At 41.4% G+C, this 12,545-nt stretch overlaps 1 protein-coding gene across 6 annotated transcripts in view; it reads right to left on the bottom strand.

Annotated features, from left to right (window-relative positions):
• The window catches only part of CHRNA5 (cholinergic receptor nicotinic alpha 5 subunit), a 59,423-nt gene that overhangs the window by 28,562 nt on the left and 18,316 nt on the right, over window positions 1-12,545 (bottom strand). The window contains exon 1 of one of the 6 annotated variants that reach the window (XM_049614428.1): window positions 10,703-10,777. The exons of the other annotated variants lie outside the window; for them this stretch is intronic. The gene's annotated coding sequence lies outside the window, so the exon portion shown is untranslated. Of the gene's footprint in view, window positions 1-10,702; window positions 10,778-12,545 lie in introns of those variants that run through there. 6 annotated transcript variants of the gene reach the window in all.

Below are 12,545 nucleotides of genomic sequence, written 5' to 3'. Positions count from 1 at the left end.
AAACCACACTTAAAAAATGAAAGATAAAAACCATCCGATCATCTCAACAGATGCAAAAAAAGAATCTTTTTTTTCAACATCCATTCATGATAAAAAAAAAAAAAAAACCCTTTCAACAAAGTGAGTAGACAGGAAGCATACTCAATATAAGAAAGGTCATATAAAGGAGAGCCTGGGTGGGTCAGTCAGTTAGGCATCTGACTCCTGATTTTGGCTCAGGTTATAATCTCATGGTGAGTTCGAGCCCCATGTCAGGCTCTGTACTGACAGTGTAGAGCCTGCTTGGGATTCTCTCTCTCTCCCCTTCTCTCTGCCCCTCCCCTGCTCGCTCGCTCTCTCTCTCTCTCTCTCAAAATAAGCTTTTAAAAGTGAAAGTCCATAGATGACAAGGCTACAGTTAACACCATACTCAAAAGTGAAAAGCTGAAAGTTTTTTTCTCTAGGATCAGGAAAAAGACAAGGATGTCCACTCTCACCACTTCTATCCAAAACAGTACTGGAAGTCCTAGCCACAGCGACGAGGCAACAATAAGGAATAAAATGTATGTAAATCAGGAAGAAGTAAAACTGCCACTATTTACAGATGACATGATGCTATATATAGAAAACCCTAAAGACTCCATCAAAAAAATGGTTAGGGGGCACGTGGGTGGTTCAGTTGGTTAGGCATCCGACTCTTGGTTGCAGCTCAGGTCAGGATCTCAACAGTTTGTGGGTTCAAGCACCACATTGGGTTCTGCACTGACAGCACAAAGCCAGCTTGGGATTCTGTCTCTCTCCCTCTCTTTCCACCTCCCTTTCTCACTTTCTCCCTCAAAATAAATAAATAAACATTTTTTTAAAAATGGTTAGAACAAATTCAATAAATCAATATACAAAAATCTGTTGCATTTCAATACTGAACTGATAATGAACTATCAGAAAGAGAAACAAGTAGGGGCGCCTGGGTGGCACAGTCGGTTAAGCGTCCGACTTCAGCCAGGTCACGATCTCGCGGTCCGTGAGTTCGAGCCCCGCGTCGGGCTCTGGGCCGATGGCTCGGAGCCTGGAGCCTGTTTCCGATTCTGTGTCTCCCTCTTTCTCTGCCCCTCCCCCGTTCATGCTCTGTCTCTCTCTGTCCCAAAAATAAATAAAAAACGTTGAAAAAAAAAATTTAAAAAAAGAAAGAGAAACAAGTAAATAATCCCACTTACAACTGCATTATAGTTATAAACTTAATCAAGGAAGTGAAAGATGTGTACACTGAAAACTATAAGATATTAATGGAAGAAGTTGAAGATGATACAAATAAATGGAAAGATATTCCATGCTCATGGATTGTAAGAATCAGTACTGTTAAAATGTCCAAACTATCCAAAGCAACCAACAGGTTCAATGTAATCCCTACCAAAATTCCAATGGTCTTTTTCCACAGAAATAGAATAATCCTAAAATTTGTATGAAACTACAAAATACTCTGAATAGCCAAATCAATCTTGAGAAAGAACAAAAAAGCTGGAGGCATCATGCTCCTTGATTTCAAACTATATTACAAAGCTACAGTAAAATATAATCAAAACAGTGTGGTCTAGGTATATAAACAAACATAGATATCAATGGGACGGAATATAAAGCACAGAAATAAATACATGCAAATATGATCAATTAATTTATGACAAAGAAGCCAAGCCAAAAATATACAATGGGAAAAGCACAATCCTTCAGAAATTGTGTTTGGAGAACTGGACAGCCACATGCATAAGAATGCTACTGGACCACTATGTTACACCATACACAAAATTAACTCAAAATGGATTAAAGATTTGAATGTAAGACTTGAAACCATAAAACTCCTAGAAGAAAACACAGGTAATCAGCTCCTTGTCATTGATCTTGGCGATGATTTTATGACCTCAACACCAAAAGCAAAGGCAACAAAAGCAAAAATAAATAAGTGGAACTACATTAAACCAAAATTCTTCTGCTCAGCAAGGGAAACCATTAACAAAATGAAAAGGCAACTACTGAATGGGAGAAAATATTTGCAAATCATATATCTGTAAAGGGGTTAATATCCAAAATTTAATTTAAGGAACTCCTACAGCTCACTAGCAAAACAAACAATCCAATTTAAAAATGGGCAGAGAATATGAATAGACATTTTTCCCAAGAAGACATACGGATCACCAACAGCTACGTGAAAAGGTGCTCAACATCACTGACGATCAGGGAAACGCAAATCAGAACAACAATGAGATACCACCTCACACCTGTTAGAATGGCTATCATTAAAAAAGTCAAGAAAAAGACAAGCGTTGGCAAGGATGTGGAGAAAGAGAAACCCTCATGCAGTTGGTGTGAATGTAAATTAGTGCGGCCATTCTGGAAAACAGTATACAGATTCCTCAAAAAATTAATAATAGAACCACCACATGATCCAGCAATCCCACTTCTAGGTATTGATCTGAAGAAAATGAAAACACTGATTCAACACTAACCCAACTCATCTCCAAAGAAGGAAATCTTGCCATTTCTGACATCATGAATGGACCTTGAGGGAATTACACTAACTGAAATAAGTCAAAGACAGACAATGTATGACCTCACTTATATATGGAATATTTATTTTTAAAAGGTCACAAATGCAGAAAACAGATTGATGGTTAACAGAGGCGAGGGTGGAACGGCTGGACAAAATGCATAAAGCGGATCGAAAGTACAAGGCTTCGGATATAAAGTAAAATGTCATAGTGATACAATACGCAGCACGGTGACTGTACGTAATAATACTGTGTTGCATATTTGAAAGATGCTGAGAGGGTAGACCTTGAAAATTCTCATCAGAAGAAAAAAAATTGAAAGTGTGCATGGTGAAGGATGTTAGTTAGACTTATTGTGGTGATCATAAAAAATAATTTAAAAACTGTTTTTAAGAGATTATTTTGTAGAGCAGTTTAAGGTTCATAGCAAATTTGAGGGAAAGGGATAGAGATTTCCTACATATTCCCTGCCCCCCAACACGCACAGCCTTCCCGTTACCAACATCCCCCCACCCGAGTGGCACATTTGTTACAAATGATGAACCAACACTCATACCTCATTATCACCCAAAGTCCATGATTCACATTATGATTCAGCCTTAGTCTTATATATTCTATGGGTCTGGACAATGTATAATGGCATGTATCCATCATTACCACATCAGAGTGAGTATTTTCACCGCCTTAAAAATCCTGTGTTCTGCCTATTTGGCCATCCTGACCACAACCCCTGGCAACCACTGATCTTTTTCACTGTCTCCATAGTTTCATCTTTAACAGTCTATTTTTGAGGACTGTTTTGACAAATAGAAAATGACATTTGCTATGGTCTGAATGTTTGTGTCCCTCCCCCTCCCCCCACATTCAGGTTCAAATCATCACCCTCAAAGGTGATGGTATGAGCAGGCAGGGCCTTTGAGAGGTGCTTAAGTCATGAGGGTGCAGCTCTCATGACTGGAATTAGTGCCTCATAAAAAAGTCTCCAGAGAGCTTCCCAGCCCCTTCTGCCATGTGAGGGCACAAGACGTGTCCTGGAAGAGGACCCTCATCTCGGACTCCCAGCCTCCGGAAGTGTGAGAGATACATCCCTGTAGTTTACAAGCTGCCCAGTCTGTTACACTGTGTTACAGCAGAGCCAACCGGGACAGCACAGGAGTCCCGAAAATGTCATCTGCACATTCAACGTCAACAGCAAAAGCGCAGACACCCTTCATAGGTGAACAGGCTGAAGTGTGAGAGGTTGCCCAGGATCGTACACCAAAAGGCTGGGAGGCTGACTTGTCATCGGGCTGTGAGGCCGGATTTGTCACCAAAGCCCATGGTTTTCCACACCAACTGATTGCACCTGCTTAGGTTAAGTGCCAGTTAATAGAACTCTGCCACTCAGGTCAGTCCTCTTTCCTCTTAGGTTTCCTGAGATTATAGAAATTTGAGAATAGGGATTCTTTATGCATTTAAATGTTAAGCACTAACATATATAATGATATAGAGAAATACCTTTATGTTTTTTAGTCATAGATGTGATCCCTCCCCTGGGAGGGGATCCTGATGCCTTCCTGATGCCAATTGTCCCAGAATTACATAAAGAAGAATACTATCGCTCTCTCAAACATTACTGGTACAAACGAAAGTTACTGCCTCTTTGAAAAATAATCTTGTAATATTTTAATCTTGCAAAATGTATCAGAAAGTATATATCCCTCTGATCCAGCAACCCCACACCTGACTCCCAAAGCAATAAAAGCACCGATACATTGGGACACGCTTACACCAAAGTTTACCTCCGTGAACATTACAGCAAATACCTGGAAACAACACAACCAAAGAGAGTGGGGTTTGTCCATGACATACATGATGCAGTTGTTAAAAGGCTTACAATGGTAAAAAAAAAAAAAAAAAAAAAGGCTTACAATGGTGTCAAGACCACTCATAATGGGGAAAGGACAGTTTCTTCAACAAATAGTATTGGGAAAACTGATATCCACACACAAAAGAAGCTGGACCCTTACCTTACACCATATATAAAAATCAAAATGGATTTAGTTACATTTAAATGTAAGAACTAAAACCATAAAACTCCCAGAAGAGGGGCACCCAGGTGGTTGGTTAAGCCTGATTTCAGCACAAGTCATCCACCACCATGAGACTGAGCCCCATATGAGCTCCGCGCTGAGCATGGAGCCTGCCTGGGATTCATTCTCTCTCTCCCTCCCTCTCTCTCTCCCTCTCTCTCTCTCTCTCCCTCTCTGTCTCTCTCCCTCTCTCTCTCCCTCTCTCTCCCTCTCTCCCTCCCTCTCTCTCTCTCTCTCTCTCCCTCTCTCTCCCTGTCTCTCTCTCTCTCTTTACCCCTCCCACACTCTCTCTCTCTGCCCCTCCCCTGCTGGTGCATGCGCTCTCGCTCTCAATCAATCAATAAGTTTTTTTTAATTTATTTAAAAAAAAAAAACTCCTGGAAGAAAACACAGGGCAAAAGCTTCATGACACTGGACTTTGTGATGATTTCTTGGTTATGACAACAAAAGCACAAGCAACAAAAACAAAAATAGACAAATGGGACACCTCTAACTCAAAAACTTGTGCACATCAGTGGGGGGATAAGACTGATAGTGCTCAAGGGTACAAACTTGTAACAAGCAGTAAATAAGCCATAGAGATCCAAAGTAAGGTATGACACATATAGAGGATAGTACTACACAGTAATTTTGTCATGTGATAAATATTGCTTATTACAACATATAAATGTATCATAGTAACATCTGTACATCCTCAGTTTATACAATGTTAAATGTCAAACTCAGTTAAAATAAATATCTTTTTTAAAGTTTCAAAATAAAACTACATCAAAGGACACATTCAACAGAGTGAAAAGGCAACCTACGGGATGGGAGAAAATGTTTGCAAATCATGTATCCACTAAAGGATTAATATCTAGACTACAAAAAAAACTCCAACTCAACAACCAAAAAAACCCACAAATAATCTAATTTAAAGATGAGCAAATAGACATTTGAACAGACACCTCTCCAAAGATGACATTAAAAAGGGAAACAAGGGGTGCCTGGGTGACTCAGTCGGTTACGTGTCCAACTTCAACTCAGGTCATTTTCTCACGGTCCGTGGGTCTGAGCCCCAGGTCCTGCTCTGTGTTGACAGCTCAGAGCCTGCTTTGGATTCTGTCTCCCTCTCTCTCCCCCTCCCCCTTCTCAAAAATAAACATTACAATTTTTTTAAATGGTGGGCAAGCATGTGAACAGATGCTCAATATCACTGATCATTAGAGAATGCAAATCGAAATCACAAGGTATCACCGCTATCAAAAAATAAAGAAAGAAAAAAAGAAAGAAAAACATGTGTGGGAGAGAACTGGAGAAGTTGGAGCCCCAGTGCCCCGTTAGTGGGAAAGTGAAATGATCCAACAATGTGGAAAATAGTATGGAAGTTTCTCAAAAAATTAAAAACGAATTACAATAGCATCCACAAATCCCACTTGGGCATATATATCCCAAAGAACTGAAAGCCAATCTTGAGATAACTTGCACACCCACGTGTAGGCAGCACTAGTCACAAGAGCCACGTGACGGAAGCCACCCAAATGTCCATCTGCAGATGAAGAGATGCACAGAATGTGGGACACACAGCACACTGGAATATCATTCAGCCTTAAAAAGGAAGGAAATACGGACACCTGCCACAATGCGGATGAATCCTGAGGACATTATGCTCAGTGAAACAGGCCAGTCACAAAAAGACAAATACTGCATGATTCTACTTATATGAGGCATCTGAAGCAGTCAAACTCATAGACACAGAAAGTAGGATGTGGTCACCGGGGGCAAGGAGCGGGAGAAACGGAGACTTTTTGTTCAGTAAGTACAGAGCTTCCATTTTGCAAGAGAAAAAAGTTCTGGAGATCCATAGCACAATGTGAGTATACCTAACACGCAGTACTGAACCATATATTTAAAAATGGTTATGATGATAAATCTTATGCTATATGGGTTTTTTTTTACAACTAAATACTTTTTTAAACTCTTTTTTAAAAACTCTAATTGAAACTATCACCCACACAAAAGACATCTCAAAATTCAAATGCAAAAGAAGTTTGTAATAAGCCGCAAAAAATAAAAAAATGACAAAGCGCAACAAAAGGCCGAGATGAATTTCCATGAGGCACTGCTACAGAGAAAAAGGTACAGAAAAGACTTGTAAAGCCATCCGTGATTAAAATCCACCTAGCTCTATGATTCTACATGCCTGAAGAAAAAGGAGGGAGACAGAAGAGGTGGGGAGGGGAGAATACAGACAAGAAAGGGGGAAAATACTGCACTAAATTAAAAACATAATTCTCAAGCAGTCACTCTTCACATAAGCTACAAGTTTCTTAAACTTTCCCACACCTTCATATGGGCTCGGCACACAGGCAAAGTGCTAAGTTTAGGTAAATTTTAGGTATCAGTTATTAGGAGAAAAGTGAAGCAGAATTTCTACGTAAGAACTGGACTTTAGGACTGAGCGGATGGCCCCTTCCTCTCACATGCCCAGCTTTATAATGGTGGTTTGAGCCACGGGTCAGGCTTCTGCTTAATGAATACCCTTTCCTACATTGCATTTCTACTAAGAAACTTCTAACTCATAACTACGTGTTATCAGGAACAGAAGCAAGTGGTGGTAGATGTGGAAATTCAACTCAGGTCCCTGAAGAGTACTCTGAGCCCGCGTGACGCTTAGATTGGCTGTCATCCCAGCGTCCCCTCGGCCCAGGGCCTGCACACTCCGGTGCCGGCATGTATCCTCTCGCTCTCTTCTCTCCTCGGTCTTTTCCTCCGCTCAGCAAGGGAATTATTTTCTCCTGTCAAGTAGCAGCTTTGTTCTGATGAGTAGTGAAAGGGTTAACAGCACGCAGGGACAGACAGGGGCCCCGGGGAGGGGGACTGGCTGTGGCTGTGGGTGGGGGGCTGCAGGGCAGCAGGTTTGGGGGAAGGAAAAAAAAAGGATAAATTCCACAGACCTGCCTGTGCTGTGTGCCATGAGCAGTCTCACAAACTGTTATCCAGTTCCTGATAAGGTCCCCAAAAAAAAGGGACAAAAATCCTTGGCATCAACCCAGTGGGGACCCCTGTAACTCTCAGAGTTTTGTGCTTTCGCTCAATAAACTGCCGCTTTGCTCACTCTCTGCTGTCCCAACATTCACTCCTCGACCCCAGAGACAGGGACCAGCGTCTCTCCCACCCTCCTGTAACACTGCCATTATAGCGTGTGTACCAAGTCCCTTCTGTTCCCCATGGCGGACTAGGTTTTAGAAACTAAAAAGAAAAAAAAAAAAAAAAAGGCAAATTTTAACTCCTTATGTCTGTTTTCTGTCACATCCTGCTTCATCTCAAGTATGAGCACAGTACTACCTGACTGGAGCAGGTAGGAGGAAGGGCCAAAGCGTAAAAACAAACAAACAAACAAACAAACAAACCAGGAACAACATAAAAGGGGCATTTCATATTTCCAAAATATTATCTGCTCACACTGATCTCCTCAAAACTAAAAATCACATTTTGCCCCTCGAATACCCAACTCTACCTATCAAGAAATGACTGGATCAGTGAGCTATGCTACTTCCAACATTTGAAACCAGAAAAACGGCTTTGTCAGTGTCACGAAGAAATGTCTCTCTCAAATCCCCCAAGTTTAAGAACTGGAGTGTGCACTTTCCCCTGGAGAGTCGGGGTACCTCCGTGTGGAAAAGCAGAGGCTTGCATACAGCGCCCGCCTCTTCCTGCAGCAGTGACGGACACACTTGGTGCCTGTGACTTGACCTTATTTTCAGTTCCTTATTGTCTCCGACACGGTCAAAATCAGGAAGCGCACTGTTTCCACCAGCTGCTACCTGCGAGTGACGGCACACGACGGGCATTCCCGCGCAGCCACCTCCTCGTCCAACAACGCCCTTCCCTGCTGCCCACAGAGCCATTCTCAACACCTTTCCAGTCTACACCAGCGATCACAAACAATCCTAACTAAAATCAAAATCTCTTATTCTAGGAGTTCTTACTGATAAAAATAAAATGCTGTCAGGCACACCTCCTTCGTGTACCATGAACAAGCCAGAAGGTGATTCACACTCTACATTAGTGGTTTTGTCCGACCAAAAAGTAAAAAACTAGAACACACACACGCGTGACAGTAATAGCTCTCCGTCATAGCGTGCTAATATGATATCCAACATGTCACTTAATAGAGGAATTTTGTCATTAGTCACTCCTGCTTTCTTTTCAAGGAGAATAACTTTGTGCCTGGGTTTATGACCTTCTTACCTACAGTAGGCCTTAAACCCAATTTTGTCACATAGAATTCATTCTACTTTGAATGATGTCTCTGGGATCTTGGTCTCTCTTCTTGCTTTGGTAACAAAATTCATCAATTTTATATTATTTATTCAAGAAAAGAATTGGTTCACCGGAGAGGGCACTGTCTTTTGCAAACATCATAAATGCTTTCTGGGCTGTCATTATTGGACAAAGTTTCACAGTAAAATAGCCCTAGGGTACTGGGGAATGGATTACTGATATGGTTAAATCTGATTTTCAGATAAGCATGGTTTTGCTTTCCTTTTTGGGGAGTACACGTGACATCGCTATATTTGCAGACTGATTTATCTGACCACATACAGACTTACACTCTGTATGCACACTACATTTATGGCAAAATTATGAATTGTACATTACTATTTATTTTCACTGTGTTAGCCACAGATCCTTCTTATAAAAGGGGATATATGCAAAACGATAGTAACAAAAAAAGCAAACTAAGCTAACATCAATAATAATCTTTAAATTACATGAAGTCTAGCTAAACTCCACACCATTAACGTGTTAGGTAAGACAGTCAATTCACTCAACGCACATTCCTTAAGAAGGCAAATACTAAGAACACAAAAAGGGAAAAACCATAGCTAATCTTACATTTCAAGTTTGTGAGTGGCTTGCAAAAAACTCTAATTCCAGTGCTGACCATCGGACAGACCTCAGAAACACCGATCCAGCTACAGTCTCCCGGAAGCTGCTGGCACGGGTGCCTCCAACCCTTACTTACAGAGACTTTTGTTTCAAGGTACCCAACAATTACTTGCAGAAACGTTTTAGGAGGCCTGTAAAATCGCACTCAGCAATGGAGATCCTAAGAATTCTACTCTAGCTCTCCATTTATTTATAACAGACAATCCCAAAAGGTCATTTCCAAGGATACTGCAACTAAAATGAACTTAAGGAAAGACCACTCATGAGGCACCTGTGTCTCCGACACAGAGCGCTCCTCTGAGTCCACACCTGAATGTCCATTTCTCATTCAAGATAGTGAAACCACATACAGTTTCAAAGAAATGTAACCTTGCTCCCTCATTTTAGTGTGCTCAAGAGGGAGGGATGCTGCAAAGCCAAAAACCTTAATCTGCACACTCGGCACCGCTAAACCCCCCGTTAACCTCCATTTGCCACAATTCTCTAATCTGTGTGAAACAGGCACATGGTAAAGGGACCACAGACTCAACGTGCACATAACCAAATACACGACCTTCCCTGTCCTGCCCGTTGCAGTGAATGCTTCCACCATCTGCCGAGTTACAACTTTAAAACCTAGGAGTCGTCCTTTACACGACCTTCTCCTCACGTGCATATCCAACCCATCAGGAAACCATTGGTTTCACCTCTAAATGTTTCTCAGATCCGTGCATGTCTTCTCACCCCACTGCCGCTGTCCTAGCACGAGCTGTCTGCGTCTCTCATCAGGGCCAGAGCAAGCCTACTGCCCGAAGCAGGCTCCTCAGCCCCCGCAGTCAGTTCTCCATGCAGACAGCCAAGCCATCTTTCCAAACACAGATCTGACGGTACCTCCTTGCTTAAAACCCTTCCGTGGTTTTCATTAAGGCAGACCAAATCCTTAAGGCCACATCCCACCCGGTCTGTCCCCACCAGCCTCTCCTGGCGTGACTCTCCCCTGTGCTCTCTGCTCGAACTCACCACGGGCTTCCCTCCAGCAAGCAGTGTGCTTCTTCCCTGTCAGAGACACTCTCCCTCCCCCTCACCTACCCAACTCCCACTGGGCCTGCAGGTGTCAGCCCAGGCATCACTTCCTCAGGGATCTTCCCTGCCCCCAAAGTCTCCATTAGGATCCTCTGCATAAACCATGTTCCTTACCTGGGGTGCACTTACACAATCCTGCATGTGTTTGATCAATGTCTGTCCTCCCCACTATGGTGTAAATTGATGGCAATGGGTGTTTTATTCATCATATCCCCAGCACCTGACAACATAGTGGCACATAATAGGTGCTCAGTGTGTTGAATATATGAATGAATAAATGAATCAGCACCATCTGACAATTCCCATTTATCTCTAATGATTCAGCAACGATTACACAGCTACACAAATTTGCTCTTAACCACCGAGTCCCTAGACATAGCTTCTTGAAGTTAGAGATCCCACAATCACTGATTTCTACCTAAAACTTCCTCAATACCCCAACAAAGATGATCTTCCTGCAGACTACTCTAGGCAGTAAAACCTTGCAAAAGCAGAAGGAAGCAGTTTTCTGTGCATTGAGCACTCTAGACACAGTGCAATGACAGTTCAATTAGAAGCTTTCCTCAAATCTATATGCTGTAAAGCTAATAATAATAATTAGAAAATCAGGGGCACCTGGGTGGCTCAGTCGGTTGAACATCCAACTTGATTTCAGCTCATGTCATGATTTCACAGTACATGGGTTCGAGCCCCATGTTGGGCTCCTGGACAGAGCCTGCTTGGGATTCACTCTCTCTCCATTTCTCTCTCTCTCTCTCTCTCTCTCTCTCTCTGTCTCTGTCTCTGTCTCTGTCTCAAAATAAATAAATAAACTTAAAAAACAAAACAAAAAGAATCTTATTCCCCCCCCCAAGAAAAAAAAAAGAAAAGAAAAGAAAAGAAAAGAAAAGAAAGGAAATCAACCTATGTAAAGATCCTAAGTCACATCTCAGAAAAACAAAAGGAACCAAGGAGTGAAGCACACTAAAAATAAGATAAGAACAACAACAAAAAACAAATGGAGCGACTCTTCCAAAGTAAAGATACAACTAGTAAGGGAAAAACTAAATTGAATACCTAAAAAGTACAAATATGGATAATGTAACATTCTGAAGGATTTAAATTTGGGTTTTACAAATTCAGTTTTAACTCTGAACATCATTACTCCAGTATTGTCTCAAGTTGGAGGAATTATGAGAATGTCTTACCAAAAGAATTTCACTTTCAAGTTACCCAACGAAACCACATACATTTTCAAAAAAACGTAACCTTTCTCCTTAATTTTTAGTCGGATGAATAGGAGAGGACACAGAACTTCAAAGCTGAAAGACTCAGTCTACATACTTGACACTAATTATCTGTTAACCTCCATATGTCACCATTTTCTAAAATAAGGATATCCGTTGGCAAAATGTCAATAATTGTTAAAAGTGTATGGTGGCATGCCTGGGAGGCTCAGTCAGTTGAGCGCCTGACTTGGTTTGGGATCAGGTCACGATACCACAGTTTGTGAATCTGAGACCTGTGTTGGGCTCCATGCTGATGGCACGGAGCCTGCTTGGGATTCTCTCTCTCCTCCTCTCTCTCTCACTCTGCCCCTCCCCTGCTCACATGCTCTCTCTCAAAATAAATAAATAAACTTAAGAAAAGAAAGTCTACGGCAAAAACTCTTCAATCCATTATTCTTGAATATTCTTGTGTATTTTTCAGCTTTTCCACTATAAAACATTATAAAAAGAATACCTTCTGCTTTGCTGCCTCACTGTTACGCAAAGTAAAGTAATGTACATTATTTTACAAAGTCAGGCAGTGTCTACAGTTTAAAATGTTTTTAAGGGGCACCTGACCCACTCAGTTGGAAGAGCATGCAACTCTTGATCTTGAAGTCATGAGTTCGAGCCCCACATCGGGTGTGGAGATTACTTTAAAAATAAAAATAAATTAAAAATAAATTAAAATAAAATGATTTTAAAAAGTC

Source organism: Panthera uncia (assembly GCF_023721935.1).
Source record: "Panthera uncia isolate 11264 chromosome B3 unlocalized genomic scaffold, Puncia_PCG_1.0 HiC_scaffold_2, whole genome shotgun sequence".
NCBI lineage: Eukaryota > Metazoa > Chordata > Mammalia > Carnivora > Felidae > Panthera > Panthera uncia.
Note: the sequence above shows the minus strand (reverse complement) of the source record. Positions and strands in the feature narration are given on the sequence as shown.